Below are 21947 nucleotides of genomic sequence, written 5' to 3' on the forward strand. Positions count from 1 at the left end.
GTGTACAGGTAGGGTTGTGAGAAGGGGAAGTGGGTACTGTGTACAGGTAGGGTTGTGAGAAGGGGAAGTGGGTACTGTGTACAGGTAGGGTTGTGAGAAGGGGAAGTGGGTACTGTGTACAGGTAGGGTTGTGAGAAGGGGAAGTGGGGACTGTGTACAGGTAGGGTTGTGAGAAGGGGAAGTGGGTACTGTGTACAGGTAGGGTTGTGAGAAGGGGAAGTGGGTACTGTGTACAGGTAGGGTTGTGAGAAGGGGAAGTGGGGACTGTTAATGTAGGCTAGCATAGCCAAGACCAGAGTTACATTTTATTACCATCTTTGTTGCCATTGGTTGATACGCCTTCTCATTACTTAATTACCAAATAAGACCAGAGACATGACCACACAGACACACAGACACGACTACTGTGAGGGAAATGTCCAGTCACCTGCCGACACACACACACACACGACTACTGTGAGGGAAATGTCCAGTCACCTGCCGACACACACACACACGTTCAAGCACTCAAAGGGTGTATTTTTATAGACCAGTTAGTCATCTATTTATCAATGCTTATCTACCATAGAGAAGGTGACAGGAGGGAAAACATTCCGTCATATTCTGAGCTTACATGGAAAAGCTTACACGGGCGATAGCTAACTTGAAAGCATACCTTTCGCTGCCTCCCATGTGGCAGAGCAATATGTTCTGTAAGTGAAGCGGCACAGCATGTTCAGATTTTCCCCCCTTTGATATCCTTATTCCTTATTCTCTTTATGTAATGTGATAATAAAGCACGCACTTCACTTTGAGGGAATTCATAATCCTTTTCATTAGAAATTATTAAATTGTGCATCTTAGTAATAATGTTTTATTGGATTCCCCCAAGGCTAGAACGAGGCCTACTAAGCCAATGTTGAATCAAACAAAGCTCACTGCTATTTAGTTATGTTCATTTCCTTTGCCCAACATCGTTACACATAGTCAAACGCCACTACATACAGATCGAATACATATTTAGAGTTGGTAATAGCTGAAAAATACAGTAAATTCAAACCCCAATATTAAATTTGACCTAATATGTGCATATTTGAGACAAAGCAACAGTGCAGAAAGCCTTGCCTATTCAACAGACTCTGTTTTGGCCCCGATCTGGCCCTAAAATGACATGATCTTCATCATCCTAATAGCCTTTACATTGATTCACTCCCTTTCCGTCTGTTTTATGGATGCAGAATTGCCTCACGCTCTCGCGACCCACTTAGATTCATCTTGTTTGAGATCCTCTCCTCCCTGCACCTTGTCACATTTGTTTCCTGCTAAAAGAGCAGCGTCGCCTCTTTAATAGAACTCAGTGGCTTGGTAAAGCTCATGCGGGGCTTTGTGCACTGTCATGAGGCTCGGTCTCACGCTGTTTTTCTGTTTTTTGGTGGTTGTTCAATCTACTCATTTGGTCTTCTGCATGACTTGACATTTGTCATTTGCATCTGCAGTATGAATACATTTGTAATAGATACGCCACGTGTTAAAAATACTTCCTGGTCAAACACACATTCTTGCAACACTGAACACGCACGCGCACACGCACGCCCACACACACTCACTCTCACATACACACAGGATACTCATACATTGCTGTTGCACTTTTCTACAGAATTTAGGATTTCTAGTATTGACGTCTAACCACCTCCAGTCACTGTCAGATATGGTAAAGAGCTTGACAAAAGACTGTTGGAGCGCAGCACAGCTAGCTACTACAAGTGTGATACCCATATTGCCCCAGAGGCTACGGCCCAAATAGGCCAGGGTTAATGCCAGAATCAATGTGTGTGTAATTCATAATGCATCCGAACAGGCCTCCAATAATAGTTGTGTTGTCTCCGCTCCTGCACAATGGAGGTGATGTCACAATCTATGGAGAGCTATGTACGGTCAAAGGGACGGACGGCCAGAAGATATTTTAGGATTTTTCCCCCCTCACGTTCCTGCTTCATTTGACTCTGTTCAAAGTATGTGCTGTATGTTTGATAGCTTACGCCGACAAAACATTCCTCCTTTGCTCTTCATAACCCTCAATTATCCTTCAATTTCTGAAAAAGAAAAAAAAGAAATGCTTCTCAAAATAAACATAGTTTTGTAAGATAAACTTAAAGAGATACATGTGGTGTAGTGAAATGTCTGATGAATTAAAAACTAAAATAAATATCCTGTTGAAAAGGACCTATTCAAAGGGAAACTGCATAACTAGCACAACTGAACCACAACTAGTAATGGAGCTGGGAATATCTGATAGCACACTAGCAGTCACAAGGGCATCCTGTCGGTAAACCAGTGATGTGTAGATTGAAAGCTAAGTGTCCTCTCTGCTCCTCGTTGTAACTTGCTTTCAACATCAATATGGGTACCGAGAAATGATTTACTGAAGAGGGAACCATTGAAACCTCAAGGACAGCCTTTTAATTCACTCCAACAAGATATTTGGCTCAATCTTGCGTGTCAGTGGTACATCAAAATGTATTTTCTTCTTTTTCTTCTGTTGGCATTCGGTAAACCACACAGGGAATTACACAATGGACTTCCTCTGTTGACACAGATTGCTGCGTCTTATGTTGATGTTTCATTACCATTCATTTATAGCACATTATCACTCCCTTTGAGTATTATCAATGCCACCAATCTCCAACTCATTCTTGTAAGGTCATACCATGCTTGAACCTTCTGACTGAATGCCGGTCTGCCTGCCAATCTCAAATGAAAAGGCAGGGGACTTTGATTGCTGTTACTGCTGGTGAGACTTGGCCATTTCCCAAAGACATTACATTCCCAACACCGGTTAGAACAGTGGTAGCACATCTCTTGCTGTCTGACACCCAGTGTTAATTCAGTCTTGGGCTCTTATGGGACTGAGTTAAACAAAAACTATAATTTTTCAAATCCCAACTCCATTTGTATACACAGGCAAAAAGGTCTACTTATATCTTCCTTCATCTCATGAGACCATATTAGACTCATATGGTCTCATGGGACGAAGTGAGATATGATTTTGTGCTATACCCTAAATACAGCATCGAAACACTGCTGTGTAAGTTTTATTTTCTGGTAAAAAGGGGTCATACCACAAATGATTCACCTTTCTTTGTCCCTTGACAAAGACCTGTCTCTTAAAAAAGGACTTGGGAAGCTGCATGATCAATATACACACAGATAGAGCAGTCTGCCACCGGCGGCCATGTTCCCAGGGGGAACCATTAAAATTCTAGATTACCGCGTGGCCATTGGCTAATGGGTGCTCTCAGCCACTGAGAGACCCATAACTAAATTTAAGCTGCCGACAAATCCCTTGACATGGGGGTCACCTCAGGCAAATGAGATGGGTATCAAGGTCCCATCACCCAAAACATCCACCCAAAACATCGCCGGCGGAGGAGAGGCACTCGGAGCGGCCTGCTGGTTCGACTTAGCGCACACCACCCACCACTTCCAAGTATACTACTCGCTAATGTTCAGTCTTTGGATAACAAGTTCGACGAGCTCAGAGCAAGGATTTCTTTCCAGAGAGACATCAGGGTCTGTAACATACTTTGTTTCATGGAAACATGGCTCTCTGGGGTTATTCTGTCGAAATCTGTCCAGCCAGATGGGTTCTCAGTTCATCGCACAGACAGAAATAAATATCTCTCCGGGAAGCAGAAGGGCAGAGGTGTGTGTTTCATGATTAACGACTCATGGTGTAATTGTCGTAACATACAGGAACTCAAGTCCTTCTGTTCACCCAATCTACAATACCTCACAATCAAATGCCGACCGTATTATCTCCAAAGATAATTTTCTTCGGTTATAGTCACGGCCGTGTATATCCCCCTTCAAGCCGATACCACGACGGCCCTCAAAGAACTTCACTGGACTTTATGCAAACTGGAAACCACATATCCTGAGGCTGCATTTACTGTAGCCAGGGATTTTAACAAAGCAAATTTGAGGACTAGGCTGCCGAAGTTCTATCAACATATCGACTGTTGTACTCGGGCTGCTAAAATCCTCGACCATTGCTATTCGAACTTCCGGGATTGTTATAAGGACCTCCCCTGCCCTCCTTTCGGCAAATCTAACCACGACTCCATTTTGCTCCTCCCTTCCTATAGGCAGAAACTCAAACAGGAAGTACCCGTGCTAAGGACTATTCAACGCTGGTCTGACCAATCGGAATCGACGTTTCAAGATTGTTTTGATCATGCGGACTGGGATATGTTCCGGGTAGCTTGCGAAAATAATTTAGACTAATACACTGAAACGGTGACTGAGTTTATCAGGAAGTGTATAAGTGATGTTGTGCCCACTGTGACTATTAAAACCTACCCTAACCAGAAGCCGTCGATAGATGGCAGCATTCGCACAAAACTGAAAGCGCGAACCACCGCATTTAACCATGGCAAGGTGACTGGGAATATAGCAGACTACAAACAGTGTAGCTACTCACTCCGCAAGGCAATTAAAATGGCAAAACATCAGTATAGAGACAAAGTGGAATCGCAATTCAACAGCTCAGACACAAGATATATGTGGCAGGGTCTACAGACAATCACGGACTACAAAAGGAAAACCAGCCACGTCGCCGACACCGACGTCTCGCTTCCAGACAAGCTAAACACCTTCTTCGCCCGCTTTGAGGATAACAAAGTGCCACCGACGAGGCCCACTACCAAGGACTGTGGCCTCTCCTTCTCCGTGGCCGACGTGAGTAAAACATTTAAGCATGTTAACCCCCGCAAGGCTGCCGGCCCAGACGGCATCCCTAGCCGCGTCCTCAGAGCATGCACAGACCAGCTGGCTGGTGTGTTTACGGACATATTCAATCTCTCCCTTTCCCAGTCTGGCACCTAAAACCCTCACAAACTTTTACAGATGCACAATTGAGAGCATCCTGTCAGTCTGTATCACCACCTGGTACGGCAACTGCACCACCCACAACCGCAGGGCTCTCCAGAGGGTGGTGTGGTTTGCCGAACGCATTACCGGGGGCAAACTACCCGCCCTCCAGGACACCTACAGCCCCCGATGTCACAGGAAGGCCAAAAGGATCATCAAGGACATCAACCACCCGAGCCACTGCCTGTTCACTCCGCTATCATCCAGAAGGCGAGGTCAGTACAGGTGCATCAAAGCTGGGACCGAGAGAATGAAAAACAGCTTCTATCTCAAGGCCATCAGACTGTTAAATAGCCATCACTAGCACATTAGAGGCTGCTGCTGCATATTGAAATCACTGGTCACTTTAAGAAATGGAACACTAGTCACTTTAATAATGTTTACATATCTTGCACTACTCATCTCATATGTATATACTATATTCTATAATATTCTACTGTATCTTAGTCCATGCCGCTCTATCATTGCTTGTCCATATATGAATATATTTTTAAATTCCATTCCTTAGATTTGTGTGTATTGGGTATATGTTGTGAAATTGTTAGATATTACTTGTTAGATATTACTGCACTGTCGGAGCTAGAAGCACAAGCATTTTGCTACACCCTCAATAACATCTGCTAAACACGTGTATTTGACAAATAACATTTGATTTGATTTGATCCTTTAAACCATTCATCATGTCAACCCCCTGAGGCCCCTCCAGACGGCACATGTCAAAACACTGACACTCCATTTGGGCTTTAAATGGGTCTCTTTTATTTATTTATTGGCCACCCAAAAGATATGGGGTCATTACAGAAGAGCAACAAAGATAGAGGGTGTTGACAAATAAGACAAGGAGTTGTTTACAATCATGTCCCAGGCAATTAGTGACAGGTCAACAATGCAATGGCCCCACCATAATTGGTGTGGGTTACACCACAATACACCACACCCCAACCCAGTAGAAAATATAGATGTCATTGTGTAGCATGAAGGCAAAAGTTGCAACAGAGGGGAAAATGCTCAAATCCATTTCAAAGTATTGAAAATCTATAAATGCAAATGTTGTTCTTGATATGGTGTACTGCTAATTATAGCAATGTGGGTTGTGAAGAAAGATCTGCTGACAGCTTGTGTAACCTACAGTATATGACCCAGAGCAGCTGAAGTCAGTACATCATATGGTGATAGCAGCCAATGAAGGGCTCACAGTGTACCAAAAAGCAGAGTCAGACCTATAGTTTGGGGCATACATCTAGGCAGCTGTGAAATACTAAGACAGCGCAAAAAAAAATATATATATATTTAGGCATTTCACCGGAATAGAAATAGGCCTAACTAGAGGAAAGATTTCTGTTAAAGGCCCAATGCAGATGTTTTTTCTTCTCAATATCAAATCATTTCTAGGTAACAATTAAGTACCTTACTGTGATTGTTTTCAATCAAAATGGTACAAAATACAAAATAAAAATAGCTTCTTTGCAAGAGACATTTCTCAAGCTGGGAGTGGGAGTGGTCTGAGTGGGGAGGGGAAACCTGAAAACTAGCTGTTATTGGCAGAGAGGTTTGGAACTCTCTTTCTTATTGGTCTATTAACTAATTTTCCACCTGGTGATGTCACCAGGCTGGCCAAAACTCCTTCCCACCAAAACAGGCAGACATTTCAGGCAGTCTTTTCAAACAGCTCTTACACTAAAAATACATTATCATAATTTTCACAATTTCACAGTATCATTCCAACCGCGTAGTGTGGACATAGAGTGCCTATAGAAAGCATACATCCCCCTTGGATTTCTTCACATTTTATTGTGTTACAAAGTGGGATTCAAATTGATTTAATTGTCATTTTTTTGTCAACGATCTACACAAAATACTCTGTAATGTCAAAGTGGAAGAACATTTTTATATTTTTTTATAGATTAATGAAAAATAAAACACTAATATACCTTGATTAGATAAGTATTCACCCCCCTGAGTGTTAGAAACACCTTTGGCAGTGTCACGGCCATCTACGGAAGGAGTGGACCAAAGCGCAGCGTTTGTGGCGAACATGACTTTATTAATTTCAAAGTCCACGAAACAAAAACAACAAACAATGACGGAACGTGAAGACCTCAGTTACAACGACTGAAAACGGAACAAAAACCCACAACACCCACAGGAAAACATACAGATTAAATATGGCTCCCAATCAGAGATAACGAGCCGACAGCTGACACTCGTTACCTCCGATTGGGAGTCATTGACCAAACATAGAAATGAACCCAACAGAAATACAAACATAGAAATACACCCAAATAATGAACACACCCTGGCTCAATATACAGAGTCCGGGAGCCAGAGCGTGACAGTACCCCCCTAAAGGCGCGGACTGCGACCGCGCCTCAAAGAACCCAAATAGGGGAGGGCTGGGTGGGTGTTGCTCCTCGGAGGCGGCTCCGGCTCTGGCTCCGGGCTTGACCACCATCCTACATCCATCCCCCGTGACGGCCCCGGTCCGATCCAACCCAGCTGGCTGGATCCGGACTGATGACGCGCACCCCTAACTTGGCGCGTGAGGCAGGGACGGACCGGACCTGGCTGACGATACGCATCCTCGGCTTGGTGCGTGGAGCCGGAACGGACCTCCTCAGGCTGACGACGCGCACCACTGACCCGGTGCGGGAGCTTGGGCGTGCCGGACCGGGCTGGCGACGCGCACCACAGACTTGGTGCGGAGAGCAGGAATGGGCCGGACAGGGCTGACGAAACGCACCATAGACTTGGTGCGGAGAGCAGGCACGGGCCGTGCCGGACTGACGACGCACACCACTTGCTTGGTGCGGGGAGCTTGGATGGGCCGGACAGGGCTGACGAAACGCACCACAGACCTGGTGCGGAGAGCAGGCACGGGCCGTGCCGGACTGACGAGACGCACCACAGACTTGATGCGGGGAGCAGGAATGGGCAGAGCCGGGCTGACGAGACGCACCACAGACTTGATGCGGGGAGCAGGAATGGGCCGGACTGGGCTGGCGACGCGCACCGCAGGTTCGGTGCGGGGAGCAGGAATAGACCGGACCGTACTGGGGACACACACCACTGGCTCTACACCGGGATCTGGAACGGGCCGGACCGGACTGGCAACACACGCCAGTACCTCTCGCCGTGCCTCCACACCTTCCATCCCCTCTTCTACCAGTGGCCCCCGTAACCCGGCGGCCTTCTCCGGCAACCCACTGGACCGCTCTATCGCGGCCTCCTGCTGGTCCGCCGTCGTGAGCCCCCCCCTAAAAATTTTCGGGGCGTCTCTCCTACCCGTGGACCACGTCTCCATATCTCTCGCCAGCTTCTCGCCCTTCTGCCATAATGTCAAGCCCTTGTCTTCCTCCCTCGGCTTGACCCAGTCCAGGAGGCGAAGGAGATCTGTGAGGGATCTCCCTGGCGATGGCTCCTGGACACGCTGCTTGGTCCCATCTTGGTGGGTTTTTCTGTCACGGCCGTCTACGGAAGGAGTGGACCAAAGCGCAGCGTTTGTGGCGAACATGACTTTATTAATTTCAAAGTCCACGAAACAAAAACAACAAACAATGACGGAACGTGAAGACCTCAGTTACAACGACTGAAAACGGAACAAAAACCCACAACACCCACAGGAAAACATACAGATTAAATATGGCTCCCAATCAGAGATAACGAGCCGACAGCTGACACTCGTTACCTCCGATTGGGAGTCATTGACCAAACATAGAAATGAACCCAACAGAAATACAAACATAGAAATACACCCAAATAATGAACACACCCTGGCTCAATATACAGAGTCCCGGAGCCAGAGCGTGACAGGCAGTGATTATAGCTGTGAGTCTTCTAGGGTAAGTCTCATAAGAGCTTTGCACACCTTTATTGCCCATTATTCTTTTCAAAATTCTTCAAGCTCTGTCAAGGTGTTGGGGCTAGACAGCCATTTTCAATTCTTAGACCATAGATTTTCAAGCAGATGTAAGTCAAATGTGTAACTTGGCCACTCAGGAACATTCACTGTCTTGTTGGTAAGCAACTCCAGTGTAGATCTGTCTTTGTGTTGTAGGTTATTGTCCTGCTGAAAGGTGAATTCCTCTCCCAGTGTCTGGTGTAAAGCAGACTGAAGCAGGTTTTCCTCTAGGATTTTGCCTGTGCTTAGCTCCATCCTGTTTCTTTACATCCTGAAAAACTCCCCAGTGTTTGCCAATGTCAAGCATACCCATACCATGATGCAGCCACCACCATCCTTGAAAATAAGGAGGCAGTTACTCAGTGTTGTGTTGGATTTGCCCTGAACATTGGCTTTGCATTTAGGTCAAAAAGTGTATTTGGGATCATTGTCATGCTGAAAGACCCAGCCACGTTTCATCTTCAATGCCCTTGCTGATGGAAGGAGGTTTTCACTCAAAATCTCACGATACATGGCCCCATTCATTCTTTCCTTTACACGGATCAGTCGTCCTGGTCCCTTTGCAGAAAAACAGCCCCAAAGCATGATGTTTCCACCCCCATGCTTCACAGTAGGTATGGTGTTATTTGGATGCAACTCAGCATTCTTTGTCCTCCAAACACGACTAGTTGAGTTTTTACCAAAAAGTTATATTTTGGTTTCATCTGACCATATGACATTCTCCCAATTCTCTTATGGATCATCCAAACTCTAGCAAACTTCAGACGGGCCTGGACATGTACTGGCTTAAGCAGGGGGACACGTCTTGCACTGCAGGATTTGAGTCCCTGGCGGCGTAGTGTGTTACTGATGGTAGGCTTTGTTACTTTGGTCCCAGCTCTCTGCAGGTCATTCACTAGGTCCCCCCGTGTGGTTCTGGGATTTTTGCTCACCGTTCTTGTGATCATTTTGACCCCACGGGGTGAGATCTTGCGTGGAGCCCCAGATCGAGGGAGATTATCAGTGGTCTTGTATGTCTTCCATTTCCTAATAATTGCTCCCACAGTTGATTTCTTCAAACCAAGCTGCTTACCTATTGCAGATTCAGTCTTCCCAGCCTGGTGCAGGTCTACAATTTTGTTTCTGGTGTCCTTTGACAGCTCTTTGGTCTTGGCCATAGTGGAGTTTGGAGTGTGACTGTTTGAGGTTGTGGACAGGTGTCTTTTATACTGATAACAAGTTCAAACAGGTGCCATTAATACAGCTAACGAGTGGAGGACAGAGGAGCCTCTTAAAGAAGAAGTTACAGGTCTGTGAGAGCCAGAAATCTTGCTTGTTTGTAGGTGACCAAATACTTTTTTTCCACCATAATTTGCAAATAAATTCATTAAAAATCCTACAATGTGATTTTCTGGATTTTTTTCTTCTCAATTTGTCTGTCGTAGTTGACGTGTACCTATGATGAAAATTACAGGCCTCTCTCATCTTTTTAAGTGGGAGAACTTGCACAATTGGTGGCTGACTAAATACTTTTTTCCCCCACTGTATCTGCTAGTAGAGTCATCCCACTGGGCAAAGACTGGTTGAATCAACATTGTTTCCACGTCATTTCAACTCCAAAAATATATGTGATACCTTTGAATCAACGTGGAAACTATTTGGATTTGCAAAAAGTCATCAATGTAAGGGCATTTTGTATTTTCTTCACCCAACTTTTAACCTAAATCCAATGACATGGTGAAATGTTTCGTTGATTTACGTTGAATTCACGTTAGTTGACAACTCAACCAAATGTAAATCAAAACTTGACGTTGAACTGACGTCTGTGCGAAGTGGGATGGCTTGCTTTGCTTTAGCGAAACAGCCGCTGGTCAAGTCAAAATCATGAGTATTATGTTTCTACCATTGAAAACCACAACAAACACATCAATGTGGGATAGAATGTTTCACAACAACCAGGCCTGGTCTGTCGTCCATGTATTCTATCCAGAAGCCTTACAATATTACCCATAAATCAGTTAATCTGAACTTGACATGTAGGTGGATTGATACTGACATAAGTCTTGGAATGTAGGCCTTACACCAAAAAACATAATTATTTCATTATATGCTATATCAAGATCGGTTTATAATTGTAATAACACTATTTCCCCAAAAATGGGAATTGGGGATATCTCAAGGTATCAAGATAGGTCAAAGACACTTGAGCGGGTTATATTATATAAATGTTCAGAGATTCTGTGAAGGGGAGATGTGATGTAGGCATTCACATTATATGTGATTGATTGGACTCCCGTGCGTCACCAGAGCCATAAAGCATTAGCCTATCAGCACACTGATGCCTTTGGAAAAACAACAATAGGGACCCTGATGAAACCTCTACACTTGGATGAATCCTCCCCATAGGCTACAGCCCTGATATAGGCTATAGACAAACCATAGGCTACAATGATAAGTGATATTCATTTAAATTGTTCAATAGCAATGAAATGAGAGTATGAGACTGCATTTGCCCTCATTTCGATAACAAGACAAGCTTTGAGATAATATTCCAGTTGCGCTTATTGCTGATAATAACACTTCAACAGAGCAAAGCTTTTGCTTAGAATTCATAACTATCTCTCTATATATACAGTGCCTTCAGAAAGTATTCATACCCCTTGACTTTATTCCACATGTTGATGGGTTACAGCCTGAATTCAAAATGGATTAAACTGATTTTTATTTCACCCATCTACACACAATACCCCATAATGACAAAGTTAAAACATGTTTTTAGAAATGTTTGCAAATGTATTGAAAATGAAATACAGAAAATCTCATTTACATAAGTATTCACACCCCTGAGTCAATACATTGTAGAAGCACCTTTCTGGGTAAGTCTCTAAGAGCTTTCCACACCTGGATTGTGCAACATTTGCCCATTATTCTTTTCATAATTCTTCAAGCTGTGTCAAATTGGTTGTTGATCATTGCTATACCACCATTTTCAGGTCTTGCCATATATTTCCAAGTAAATTTAAGTCAAAACTGTAACTCGGCCACTCAGAAACATTCACTGTCTTCTTGGTAAGCAACTCCAGTGTAGATTTGGCCTTGTGTTTTAGGTTATTGTCCTTCTGAAAGGTGAATTCATCTCCCAGTGTCTAGTGGAAAGCAGACTGAACCAGATTTTCCTCTAGGATTTTGCCCGTGGTTAGCTCTATTCCTTTTCTTTTTTAATCCTGAAAAACTCCCTAGTCCTTAACAATTACAAGCATACCCATAACATGATGCAGCCGCCACTATGCTTGAAAATATGGAGAGTGGTACTCAGTAATTGTGTTGTATTGGATTTGCCCCAAACATAACACTTTGTATTTAGGACAAAAAGTTAATTGCTTTGCCACATTTTTTTGCAGTAATATTTTAGTGCCTTGTTGCAAACAGGATGCATGTTTTGGAATATTTTTATTCTATGGTCAAATCTATGGTAAAATCCCTGAGCGGTTTCCTTCCTCTCTGGCAACTGAGTTAGGAAGGACGCCTGTATCTTTGTAGTGACTGGGTGTATTGATACACCATCCAAAGTGTGATTAATAACTTCACCATGCTCAAAGGGATATTCAATGTCTGCTTTTTTTAATTTTTACCCATCTACCAATAGGTGCCCTTCTTTGCGAGACATCGGAAAACCTCCCTGGTCTTTGTTGTTGAATCTGTGTTTGAAATTCACTGCTTGACTGAGGGACCTTACAGACAATTGTATGTGTGGTGTACAGAGATGAGGTAGTCATTCAAAAATCATGTTAAACACTATTATTACATTTTACATTTTAGTCATTTAGCAGACGCTCTTATCCAGAGAGACTTACAGTTAGTGAGTGAATACGTTTTCATACTTATTGCACACAAAGTGAGTCCATACAACTTATTATGTGACTTGTTAAGCACATTTTTACTCCTGAACTTATTTAGGCTTGCCATAACAAAGGGGTTGAATACTTATTGACACAAGACATTTCTGCTTTTCATTTTTTATTAATTTGTAAACATTTCTAAAAACATCATTATACTTTGACATTATGGGGTATTGTGAATAGGCCAGTGACACAAAATCTCAATTAAATCAATGTTAAATACAGGCTGTAACACAACAAACTGTGGAACAATTCAAGGGATGTGAATACTTTCTGAAGGCACTGTACACAGTCAAATGAGGCAGTGTGAGTTGTGGCTCTCTTGATAAAGACTTAGATTATGTTTCGACAGTTTTATGTAAATTGTAAGGCTGTTAATTACGTGCAGCCACATAGCATGCATACATGAGCCTGGCATGTTATATAACCAACAAACCCCCCTCATAGCCCAGTCAGAGGCTCCACTTCTGGCTACCTGACTTAGGGGCAACATGGTGTGTGTTTGAAGGAATACAAGCAAAAGCCATAACATCCATCTGATGTGTGGTCTGTTGTCATCATACTGGAAAATGCTCTAGACTTAGCACATCCAAACTTGTTGCACTTTTCTGTTTATAATTCCAAATGTCTTAGATAATCTCTGCGGTATCATTATGTACTATTATCATCAAATAAATACGAAATATAATTGGGATAATAATATTAAAAAGTCTAATATATATATTGGATGTATATATATACTGCAGGCCTATATATATATATACACACACAAGCACACACACGTGTGTGTGTGTGTGTGTGTGTGTGTGTGTGTGTGTGTGTTTAACATTGATGAGGCCTTGTTTTTCCTCTCTTTTTATCTTCATTAAACCCTGTATTATTTTGCTGCTGTTGGAGCAAATGCTTTTTGCAAGTGCGTTAGGAAAAATAATATCCCTCCCAGTTCTGTTAAGTCTATATAAACGTATTTACACTTTAAAGTGCTTTAACGTAGTTCGAAATTAGACTTTAACCGAATCACCAGTTTATTGTTTTGACTTTCAGGACCTTGGACAAGCGCGCAGCGGTCCGCGTTGCTGATCAAAACCATCGCGCGCTCTGAGCCCTGACAGCTTCCGCGTCTGCTTAGCCAACTACATCTCGAAAGGTCAGTTATTCGGGAGAATAGTACGCTAGTACCCAGAACAAACATCTCAGCGCCCGTGGCTTTTGAACTGCGACGGTAGGCCTACTCTCAGATGTATCCTGGCTATTGCATGCGAGGCATAGCCTGCGGACACCTGTTGTCCCTGGGTTAAAGTAGTCTTGCGCATTGTATTACATTTTAGTCATTTAGCAGACGCTCTTATCCAGAGCGACTTACAGTTAGTGCATACTAATGCTGCTCTTATTTGATGTTTGCTAATTTAAGAATACTGTAGCCTATATAGTTTGGAATCATTCTTTGGATTACATAAAGACAAAGGACACAGGGGTTTAGAGCTGGCCTACATTGAAAACACTGACAAGGGGCAAAGTGTAACACAAACCTAACCAACACAAATCCTAACTAATATTTTAGCCAAATGTGAAAAGAACAACCACGAAACTTCCCGGAAGACTTGCTCCTAATGTTATAACTCCGCGCCCTAATAATTTCAACCCAAGTAATCAACCAAAGAGTTGTTCTAAACATGATTACCAAGTGGGGGAACTAATCCCTGGTGCGCGCGCCACCGTGATTTCCAAACAACATATGCAAAGCATTAAAGCACAAGTTCTGTTTCACAACTGCATATGCCAAGTCAACTACGTAATACAGGACATATGACATATGAATTATAGGCTTAGGCTATAATGAAAAAGCAAAAATATATTAGCCGAAGTATAATACCATGAACTCAACCCTATATTATATATTAATTAGCCTATTTGAAAATATAAAATAGCCTATTGGCCCCTCCAAAAAGTTAAAACTAGGCTATCAGTCAACTACAATCAATATTTTGTTAACGGTAGCCTATACACTTTAGCTATATTGTACAGGTTAAATGGGCTGTGTTTGATTAAAGAAAAATTGTAAGGCCAGTAGGCATCTTATGACATCTTTTGTTGAGGTTAGGAACCGGTACTGGACAACAAAGGTAGATGAAAATAGACTACTTACATGTGAAACTCCTTTATTTATAGCATTGCGTCCTCCAGTCTAATTCAATACATTTAGGAATTTCCATCCACTGGTAGAGCTACGCAAAGTAAGACCTTGTCAAATACTCTTTAGACAATTCCAGACCATCCGAAACACCTTATTTCAAAAGCATTATAATTAGTTGAAAGAAATATAAAAAAGTATTAATGCAAGGTGCATCCCGTGTTGGATGAAAAAAAAAAACGCGCGTAGTCTATCCTACCAGTTGTTAACCCAACTCCTTATTAGGCTTCTTTTTTACGGTTCTGAGTTGACCAATTTATATTTTATAGCACTTTCCAATAAATGTACTCAAAATAAATGATTTCATGTGCTCCGTCCAGAAGCAGTCGTTGTGCACACAGCTGTTGATTTAGTCCAAGTAGGCTGTAACAACTTCATAAGCGCGCCGGTTTATCACAAGAAGCGCCCGTGAGAGATTGAACGTTTTGAACATCTTCTGTAACCTCTCTCCGAAAAACGCGTCCGAACCGTTTTGAATGCCCTTGAGCCGCGAAGTGAGGAACTCAGATTTCCCAAGGTAACGCCTACTCAGATTCGTCTGTACTTTTCGGACAGCACATCACATCACCGGCTGTGCTTCTCACGAGGGCATCATAAAATGATAGTCGAGCATGCAATAATATGCTATTGCTACTACGTTTAAACAATGTAGAGACAGAATGAGGATGAGCAAAGGTGTCTGGATAATGAGACAGTATTATTAAAAACTCATTGTTTGACGAGTCTGTAATCTTTCTGTCTTTAGACATGTCACACATTGTCACACATGATGTGCTACAGCACATTATGCTCTCAAATAGGCCTAGGTTAGTCAATTATGCTTTTAAATAACCTACAGTCGAAATGTAGGCTATCCCTATGGGATTAAAGGATTAGGACATTTGATTGATTTTTTAAATATTATTATTAACTCAACTATTAGTGAGTGTATGCCTCATCCTGATGGAGACTGTATAGTGACTTATGGAATCCATTTTCCCCATTTAATTAGCTAGCTAACCACTTAACTAGCCTATTTATGTAACCACCTGTTCTTCAGAAAGTGAACATTAGGATGTTGTTTTGAAAAGCTAGACTCAATAGGGTCATGAGTCTAATGGGGATTATGATGCTTTCATTACAACAAAACGCTTTGTTTTTAATCCTGGGTTGATTTAAAGTAGGTCTATAGCTTAGTTTAAATGGTTAGGACAATATGAGTCAATAATACAATGTTTTATTGAGTTCACCCACCCATCTGGTAGCCTATAAGGTGTGTTGATGCCTTGCATTGTCTCAACTCCATTGAAATGTATTCCAAACCTGGGTTCATTGCCCCCTCTGCTGGTAAACAGTAAGAACAACCTTTTGTATATTGCACTGACTAGCATACATTACAGCAGGCCTACTACTAAGACTACTTGTTGGGTTAATATCGAATAAACACTGTGTTGTTTAGAACAGCTACACTTGTTAATCTGGCATGCAGAATAAGGAATGGCTAGTTATTACTATCAGCAAAGGTCTAAATGTTGCAGGCCTACCCTCCTGAGTCTACATCATTACCACTCTGGTCCTAAGAGGCTGTCGAGACACCTGCAAAACGGAGATACTTTGCTCCCAGACCCCGAGGTAGCCTACCACATAGTAATTTGGTCACAGAATAAATCAAGCATACCCAGACAGCAAATGTGTTGCAGTTCAGATCCAGTCCACATTTCTGCCCAGTTCCCTCAAAAGTTCCCTCAAAAGGCATTGTTCGTCTCAGCCACATTAGTTTTGTAAGACAGGTTAACCTCACTTGACTGTGGTCTATCTAAAGCGGCACACATTAAAAACACCCCATTCATTTACATTTAGCAGATGCTTTTACCCAGAGCGACTTACAGTTAGTGGATTCGTCTTAAGATACAGTGAGGGAAAAAAGTATTTGATCCCCTGCTGATTTTGTATGTTTGCCCACTGACAAAGAAATGATCAGTCTATAATTTTAATGGTAGGTTTATTTGAACAGTGAGAGACAGAATAACAACAAAAAAATCCAGAAAAACGCATGTCAAAAATGTTATAAATTGATTTGCATTTTAATGAGGGAAATAAGTATTTGACCCCTCTGCAAAACATGACTTAGTACTTGGTGGCAAAACCCTTGTTGGCAATCACAGAGGTCAGACGTTTCTTGTAGTTGGCCACCAGGTTTGCACACATCTCAGGAGGGATTTTGTCCCACTCCTCTTTGCAGATCTTCTCCAAGTCATTAAGGGTTCGAGGCTGACGTTTGGCAACTCAAACCTTCAGCTCCCTCCACAGATTTTCTATGGGATTAAGGTCTGGAGACTGGCTAGGCCACTCCAGGACCTTAATGTGCTTCTTCTTGAGCCACTCCTTTGTTGCCTTGGCCTGTCACGCCCTGATCGAGAGAACTCTTGTTGGTTGGGTCAGGGTGTGAGTTTTCTGTTTAGATTCTATGTTTAGAGTCTAGTATTTGGCCGGGTGTGATTCCCAATCAGAGGCAGCTGTCGCTCGTTGTCTCTGATTGGGGATCATACTTAGGCAGCCAGTTTTCCTGCCTGGGTTGTGGGATCTTGTTTGGGTTCCGTGTAGGCTTGTATTGTGTATAGCCTTGGACTTCACGTTACGTTGTTGTTTTGGTTTTGTGTTTAATATAAATAAACATGTTCGCATACCACGCTGCACCTTGGTCTGACCCGTCTCTCAACGATCGTGACATGGCCGTGTGTTTTGGGTCATTGTCATGCTGGAATACCCATCCACGACCCATTTTCAATGCCCTGGCTGAGGGAAGGAGGTTCTCACCCAAGATTTGACGGTTCATGGCCCCGTCCATCGTCCCTTTGATGCAGTGAAGTTGTCATGTCCCCTTAGCAGAAAAACACCCCCAAAGCATAATGTTTCCACCTCCATGTTTGACGGTAGGGATGGTGTTCTTGAGGTCATAGGCAGCATTCCTCCTCCTCCAAACACGGCGAGTTGAGTTGATGCCAAAGAGCTCAATTTTGGTCTCATCTGACCACAACACTTTCACCCAGTTCTCCTCTGAATCATTCAGATGTTCATTGGCAAACTTCAGACGGCCCTGTATATGTGCTTTCTTGAGCAGGGGGACCTTGCGGGAGCTGCAGGATTTCAGTCCTTCACGGCGTAGTGTGTTACCAATTGTTTTCTTGGTGACTATGGTCCCAGCTGCCTTGAGATCATTGACAAGATCCTCCTGTGTAGTTCTGGGCTGATTCCTCACCGTTCTCATGATCTTTGCAACTCCACAAGGTGAGATCTTGCATGGAGCCCCAGGCCGAGGAAAATTGACAGTTCTTTTGTGTTTCTTCCATTTGCGAATAATCACACCAACTGTTGTCACCTTCTCACCAAGCTGTTTGGCGATGGTCTTGTAGCCCATTCCAGCCTTGTGTAGGTCTATAATCTTGTCCCTGACATCCTTGGAGAGCTCTTTGGTCTTGGCCATGGTGGAGAGTTTGGAATCCGATTGATTGATTGCTTCTGTGGACAGGTGTCTTTTATACAGGTAACAAGCTGAGATTAGGACCACTCCCTTTAAGAGTGTGCTCCTAATCTCAGCTCGTTACCTGTATAAAAGACACCTGGGAGTCAGAAATCTTTCTGATTGAGAGGGGGTCAAACACTTATTTCCCTCATTAAAATGCAAATCAATATATAACATTTTTGACATGCGTTTTTCTGGATTTTTTTGTTGTTATTCTGTCTCTCACTGTTCAAATAAACCTACCATTAACATTATAGACTGATCATTTCTTTGTCAGTGGGCAAACGTACAAAATCAGCAGGGGATCAAATACTTTTTTCCCTCACTGTAGGTGAGACAACCACATATCACAGTCGTAGTAAGTTAATTTCTTCCTCAATAAAGAAGTTATCAGCAAAGTTAGTGCTAGTAGGAAAAGTGAAGTGGGGGGGGGGGAGAGAGATGGGCAGGGACTCTGCTGTCCTAGCATCAGGGGTAGCTGGTTCCACCATTGGGGTGCCAGGACAGAGAAGAACTTTGACTGGGCTGAGCGGGAGCTGACCTCCCGTAGGGGTGGGACGGCCAATAGACCAGAGGCGGCAGAACGGAGTGCTCGGGTTGGGATATAGGGTTTGAGCATAGCCTGAAGGTAGGGAGGGGCAGTTCCCCTTGCTACTCCGTAGGCAAGCACCATGGTCTTGTAGTGGATGCGAGCTTCGACAGGAAGCCAGTGGAGTGTGCAGAGGATCGGGGTGATATGGGAGAACTTGGGAAGGTTGAACACCAGGTGGGCTGCGGCATTCTGGATAAGTTGCAGGGGTTTGATGGCACAAGCGAGGAACCCAGCCAACAGAGAGTTGCAGCAGTCCAGACGGGAGATGACAAGTGCCTGGATTAGGACCGGCGCCGCTTCCTGTGTGAAGAAAGGGCGTACTCTACTGATGTTGTAGAGCATGAACCTGTAGGAGCGTGTCACTGCTTTGATGTTTTCAGAGAACGACAGGGTGTTGTCCAGGGTCACGCCAAGGTTCTTTGCACTCTGGGAGGGGGACACTGTGGAGTTGTTGACTGTGATGGAGAGGTCTTTGAGCGGGCAGGCCTTCCCCGGGAGGAAGAACAGCTCTGTCTTGTCGATGTTGAGCTTGAGGTGGTGGACAGACATTTCAAAGAATGTTGTGTGGTGGGTTCTAATACCAAGCAAATAAAACACCACTGTGGATGGTTTCATTATAGAGTACAAAATGCACCACCATTTTGTAGGAAACAGTTGCATTCTCCAGAGTTACATCTGCAACCTTTTATAACACACAAACAATGAATTGAATAGGACCAATACCTTTAAATTCCTATTCACTTACAGTAATAGAGGCACCTCTATAGTCTCGAAAACCCAGACCTTGGAGCCATTGGTACATTGTGGGAGGCAATCCGTCTGGCTAGAGAGACTAGCACCTCTACACTGTTACACTAAATTCATGCTTTATTGTGATAGAAGCAGGGGCGGACTTGAAGAGTAACACAGTCATCTTGCATCACAAAAAAAGTTTTCAAGCTGAATTCCTGGTAATTTTACAGTGACATGTTCCCAGAATGATTTTCCTCTAAACCCACCCATTGATCCAAGGGAGGCTAAACATTAGTCTCTGTCACTAGCAGTATAATCTGCTGAAAAAAACAGCATAGACCAGCCTAAATTTCAAGCTGGTTAGGCCGGCCGACCAGCTGGTCAAGCTGGTGATGCTAGTGACCAGTTTATGCTGGAATGCTGGTGACGCTGGTATGCTGGTGACCAGTTTATGCTGGAATGCTGGTGACGCTGGTATACTGGTGACCAGTTTATGCTGGAATGCTGGTGACGCTGGTATGCTGGTGACCAGTTTATGCTGGAATGCTGGTGATACTGGTATGCTGGTGACCAAGCTGGTCCAGCATGGTAGCTGGTCAAGGTAGTCTGGCAAAACCACGCCCATCATTATCATATTTCCCAGCATGCTCTATTGCAGTTAGATTTTTTTTAAATGATTTGTTTCAATATCTTTTTTGTTTGTTGTATTTTTGCATGTACATTGCTTGATTAATTAATGTTATGCTACACAAAGATAAATAAGATAAATTTTTCTAAACTAATCCAATCTGTTAGTTGGACTTATTGCACCTGTAACTGAAATGGTTGTTCCAGTTTAGATGGATTAGGTAGTGTCATTCATTCTTCTTTCTAACCCTGGCAGTCATTCTGAATGCATATTGTGGGTGACTAAAAGTTCACATTTTTGGATATCCCCAGTCTGGCTGGATTCCGATAGGAATTAAACATCACTTTGCAAGCCAGCATAATGTGACTTGCAGGTCTGAGGGGAAAACTAGGCCCTCAAGTACTTTGATGCTGGTTTAACTGGTGACCAGTATACCAGCATATGTTTGTCACCATTGTCCAAAACAGATGCTGGTCACCAGTGTCAAAAACACAGCGAAGGTTGGTCACCAGCAAAAACACAGCAAAGGCTGGTGACCTATGCTGGCCTAGACTGTTTTTGTCAACAGGGTAGGCTACTGAACAGCAGGATACTGAAGCAAGTGCACAGGAAACTCAGAGACAACTAGGGCCAAATATGTCAGACAGGTGGATAAATAACAAAACAATGCACCCTTGACCAGTTGTCAGGGCAAGGGGTGGAGGTAAGTACATTTATGGTCACTAAATTCCCAGTACCCTTTGAGATCTTACAGGGACTGGATAAATAATCCTAGAAAGAAATTCATAGACAGATATCTGTGATAAAATCCAGACAGGACACAGACAATGTAGTCATTTTGTTGAGATTGCAAACCAGGCATGATTCCAGGATAGTTTCATGCCCGAAATGATTCCTTGTTAATCTTTGTGTTTTGATTGTTGTGTGGTGAAAGTGCCCATCTGTCACCACTCAGCTCTGCATCAGACTGCTAAAATTAAAGTTCCGCAAAATAATACTAAAAAAATGTTAGGTAACTTACAATAACACTGTAATTACATTGCTTTTCACCACGCATGTATCTCATGATAATATATGTACACTGAACAAAAATATAAAAGCAATATGCAACAATTTAAAAGATATGGTTAAAGTTCATATAAGGAAATCAGTCAATTGAAATAAACTCATTAGGTCCTAATCTATGGATTTCACATGACTGGGAATACAGATATGTATCTCTTGGTCACAGATACCTTTAAAAAAAAGTAGGGGCATGGATCAGAAAACCAGTCAGTATTTGGTGTGATCACCATTTGCCTCATGCAGTGCAACACATCTCCTTCGCATAAAGTTGATCAGGCTGTTGATTGTGTAATGTTGTCCCACTCCTCTTCAATGGCTGTGTGAAGTTGCTGGATTTTGGCGGGAACTGGAACATGCTGTCGTACACATCGATCCAGAGCATCGCAAATATGCTCAATGGGTGACATGTCTGGTGAGTATGCAGGGACATTTGCAGCTTCCAGGAATTGTGTACAAATCCTTGCATCATGGGGCCGTGAATTATCATGCTGAAACATGAGGCATGACAATGGGCCTCAGGATCTCGTCACGGTAGCTCTGTGTTTGTTGTCCG

At 43.1% G+C, this 21947-nt stretch overlaps 1 protein-coding gene across 1 annotated transcript in view; it reads right to left on the minus strand.

Annotated features, from left to right (window-relative positions):
- Window positions 1–16289, minus strand: part of scn5lab (sodium channel, voltage gated, type V-like, alpha b) — a 220230-nt gene extending 203941 nt beyond the window's left edge. Inside the window, exon 1 of the mRNA XM_041879935.1 lies at window positions 14831–16289. The gene's annotated coding sequence lies outside the window, so the exon portion shown is untranslated. The remainder of the gene's footprint in view (window positions 1–14830) is intronic.
- Window positions 16290–21947: the final 5658 nt, after the last annotated feature.

The sequence above is a fragment of the Coregonus clupeaformis genome, chromosome 7 (assembly GCF_020615455.1).
Source record: "Coregonus clupeaformis isolate EN_2021a chromosome 7, ASM2061545v1, whole genome shotgun sequence".
NCBI lineage: Eukaryota > Metazoa > Chordata > Actinopteri > Salmoniformes > Salmonidae > Coregonus > Coregonus clupeaformis.